Source organism: Cololabis saira, chromosome 18, assembly GCF_033807715.1.
Source record: "Cololabis saira isolate AMF1-May2022 chromosome 18, fColSai1.1, whole genome shotgun sequence".
Taxonomy (NCBI): Eukaryota; Metazoa; Chordata; class Actinopteri; order Beloniformes; family Belonidae; genus Cololabis; species Cololabis saira.
Genome location: NC_084604.1, coordinates 37,188,930 through 37,193,307, shown reverse-complemented (window position 1 = coordinate 37,193,307; position 4,378 = coordinate 37,188,930). Strand labels below are relative to the sequence as shown.

Below are 4,378 nucleotides of genomic sequence, written 5' to 3'. Positions count from 1 at the left end.
ACAAAATATGCAATTTTTTTTTAAATTAGGTTCAAAGTGAAATATATTACAGCATTGACTATGTCAATAATTGATAACATTTATTTTGATGCATTATTATTTTTGGAACAATGATTGTTCATTTAAAAAAACTTACACTCTTTACCTTCATGTCCAAATTTGCCCCATTGACTCCCATTATAACCACATATTTTTTATGTACTGTAATTCTTACCTATTATAATTTTTTTCAGACGAATTCCTAATAAATCTAAGCCTCTACCTTCAAAATACAGAGAAAACAGGTTTTATGTCTGGTGACCCCCCCAAAACTAGCAGGGGCAGCAGAGCTTCATCACATCAAGTTTCAGTGACGTCTCATCCATCCCGCTCCGTGTTTAGTTGGGGTCTTTCGTTTAAAAAAGTGTCAGCCTTCACGAGGTGTATTAGCTTCTACACACACCCTTTCAGTTACATGACTGAGAAGTCAGTCTTTCAAATTTACCGACGTAAACTTCTTCTTCTCCATTATTCAAGTGTTACTGAGTCAAATATGCAGCATCTTTTTGAAAAGTTTACATTTTGTCAGAATGATGTATTTGTTATGACAACTTGAATTGTGAACTTTTCAAAAAAAGTGTCATAAAGTTAACATTAAGAGCTAACAGTTTAACGTAGTTAGATTAATCTTACCATGTTTTCCAGATGAATTTCCCTTTTCCGCTTTTTCCTTGTGCGTGGTTATCCTGGTCCTGTGAGGAGGTGAGACTCCGAGCTCATCCATCCTGAGACGCTTCTGTAGATGGGGCCGCGGTCAGTGCGCGCAAAGAAAAAAGTGCGGCGTGCGGCGTTCAGGCCAATTCGGAACTAAGGCTTTTAACTAAAGCCTAATATTGGTGCTCCTAATCGGGAAATTCAGAGTCTTCTTGGAGAATCAGTTTTCTGACATCACACAACAATGTCTAATGTCAATGTCTGGAACGCTTTGAAGACAGAAATGGGAGTTACCCAGAGTTCTGAGGTGTCATGAACGCAGCATTGGCGCGCACCAGAACTCAGGAGTTATCGCGGTGTAACCTGGGTGTAACTGCCTTGTAGGAGGAGCAGAATGTTCTGGCAGGACGGACAGTAATTTTAATATTATAGCCATTTACCAAGCTGCACGTTTCATTTTAGGAGCACACGGCATGCGTGGGTTAAAGTTAGCAAACAAGTTGAGTGAGCTGACAGAAGGCAAAAAAACACAAACACCTCAAACTAATTGAATGGCTCCAAAAGAAAAAAATACTGAGATGGAAAGTCAAGTGCAACCGGTGCCATCACAAAATGAAGCTGAAGAAAAAGATGGTGGATCTGTGGACCGATTTGAATGGTAGGTAACTTTGGCTAACATTGTGGGATAACTTTTTTGGTCAGTATTATTATTATTATTATTATTATTATTATTATTATTATTATTATTATTATTATTATTATTATTATTATATTATTATTATTATATTATTATTATTATTATTATTATTATTCACCAGCTTGATTTCATGATGGACAACATTGCTGCATCCTCAAGAACCCTTTCAAGAATGGCAAAGCAACGGGAGGTCTGCGTGACAGCGATGGAGAGGCTGCATCATAGAGAAGGACAGAGAATTGGGGGAAGGAGCATTTCGTGGTGATAGATGAGTCACTTCAGACATAAAAGAAAGGTAACTTTTTATATTAACTGCTACAAATTGTTAGGCTGCTAATTATGACTTAGTCTTGTGATGCCCAACGTTCAGGTCGAGACTGGACAAGACTTGAATGTCTGGGGAAGTTAGTGCAGGATTTTGTAATAGTGCTACCGCTGGGTGCAACCAGCTTCCTTGAAAAGGTAAAATAGGTAAAATAGGCAGGTTAAATAAGAGTTTTCTTTTTCCTGCTCCTTTCTGAACATGGATAAAGATGCAACTGTTTGCTATTTCCTTTGGTACAATTTGAATGTTTCCATGGGCAGAACAAGTAAATTAAATTAAATGAAAATCTGTGTTAATCTTTCATCCTCAACCAATGATTGGTTAGCTCTGCTTTGCACACACCTTACCAGAAACGTCAGCAATGTTAGCAACGAAAGGCCCACCCTAAAAGACTGTTGGTTGGTTTTGCAACACTGTTTTTTTTTAAACTCACAAAACGTTTCCACCCAGACACCCGCTTATTTTTACAAAATTGAGGTGGAACTTCCCCAGACAATCATTTTGAAATATTAGAGTTTGGAAACGAGACTAGTTATAACCACATCACCAATGTGGAAAAATTAATTAGTATATTCAAAGATTCAATATGTAAATTTTGATCAGAATTTTGAGGTAAAACATTACAAAATCATGTGCAATTATCAGAAATATGTTTAGAAAGAAGAGTTTAAATGTTATGTCAAAGACATTTACCAATTGAAGATGCAAAAGGCACCAAATACAAGCGCAACAGTAAAAGTTGGTGGCGAAGTGCAAATATGCGGCCTCCAGCAGGGAGCAGGGTGTGGATTTTTATTTTAAAAGTTGTACCAGTGCTCCTGCTCCATCCCGCTCCAATTTAGCTCCAGGGCCACCCATACCTGACCTACAACCAGCTTGTTTTCTAGCTGGATCTGTTTGTTATCGAAAAGTATGTAATTGATTAAATTATTCAAACTGTGGGAGGGAAGAGATCTGACACAGAACTCATACTGGAATCTGACGATGCCAGGTTTGGGTTTAAGTGTACAACGCTGCTTTTTTGGACAGGTCTGTGAGCAAGGAGCAAGAAAATTCTCACCTGCTCTGTTTCCCTCACATGCTCTGGTCCACCATCCTAATGTGGAGATCTATACTGTATTTTTTAGCCTGGTATTTGGCTGTACTTTGTGTGTATAAAAAGAGTTAAAAACTGCAAGATCTAACTGCTGTCTGAGCGTCGATCAGCTGAGCCAGAGCACAATGGGTGGGTCACTACACAGCTGTAGCAGCATATGTGTATGTTTTATAACATCGGCAAGAAAAAAAAACATTGTTGATTGTCTTCTCAATCGCAGTGAAATGATTGGATTGCCGATCGACAGAAGCCAAGTTGAAACAGCAGCCCATCATTTATAATGTTCATGCTTATAGTGATGAAAAACAGAATGGGACAGAATCATTCCTATAGAAACTCTTAAATTTGGCTATAGTAATCATCCATTCCATGGAAATCTTGCATTCTACTTTGTCTAATCAGATTTGTCAACTTTATTCCTGCTAACATTATAAATGCATCTGACACAAGGTTAATAATCTTGTTTCTTGTTCTGTCATTTTCCCCAAAACACAGTATGGAAGGGGCAGGATGGCTGGGGGCTGGAAGCGGAGGAAGTGGGTGTTCGGGATGCTGGGGGTGCAAAGCACGCGGAGGCGGCCAGGGCGAAGACATCCAGGGAAGCCGGTGCTTCGCTTGGTGGAGAAGAGGGGGAGGAGAGAACTGGTGCCACTCATAGCTCATCATGTCAAAAGGGAGCAGACATTTCCAGGGAGGATAAACAGAGGGTAGCCTATCATACTGTGTTATTGTATTATGTTACTAAATAATGTTTGTTCAAAGATCTCCTCTGTGCGAATTGTTGTTACGTATCTGTTATCACAGATGTGTGTGTGTATATATATATATATATATATATATATATATATATATATATATATGTATATATATATATATGTATAAGATGTATACATATAACAAATGTTATCTGTTATCTGTTATCTGTTTTATTTTGTTTTAAATAAAAATTGTAAACTTCTTTATATGTGATTGCTTAATTTACTAATGGTTAATTATGGTTAAGTAATGCTTATGAGGCAGTTAAGCATTAATAATGTATTACCTAAGGGATAAATGTGTTACACTTTACAATAAGGGTCCAGAAAAGTATTTACTAATGGTTAATTATGGTTAAGTAATGCTTATGAGGCAGTTAAGCATTAATAATTTGTTACCTAAGGGATAAATGTGTTACACTTTACAATAAGGGTCCAGAAAAGTATTTACTAATGGTTAATTATGGTTAAGTAATGCTTATGAGGCAGTTAAGCATTAATAATGTGTTACCTAAGGGATAAATGTGTTACACTTTACAATAAGGGCCCAGCAAGCCTTTACTAATGGTTAAGTAATGGTTATGAGCCACTCCTATACATTTATTAAGGTTTATGTCAGGTTACCGTTCATAAGGTCAGGTAAGCTACCTGATAACATACACAGCACCATTAGGAAATGATTACTTAAGACTCTAAATAGTTGTTTAATAATGCCCATCCAGTAAACATGTACACCATTAGCAAATGATTAGTAGATGTATTAGGTAGCTGTTACTTAATGCATATTCACTCCAAATAAACACCATTAGTAA

The 4,378-nt window shown here is 37.1% G+C and overlaps 1 long non-coding RNA gene across 1 annotated transcript; it reads left to right on the top strand.

Annotated features, from left to right (window-relative positions):
• The first annotated feature begins 1,240 nt into the window (after nt 1-1,240).
• Nucleotides 1,241-3,592, top strand: LOC133418548 (uncharacterized). The gene is made up of 3 exons (XR_009770463.1): nt 1,241-1,351; nt 1,512-1,685; nt 3,307-3,592. It is a non-coding gene; the product is annotated as an uncharacterized LOC133418548 (long non-coding RNA).
• The last annotated feature ends 786 nt before the right edge of the window (nt 3,593-4,378 follow it).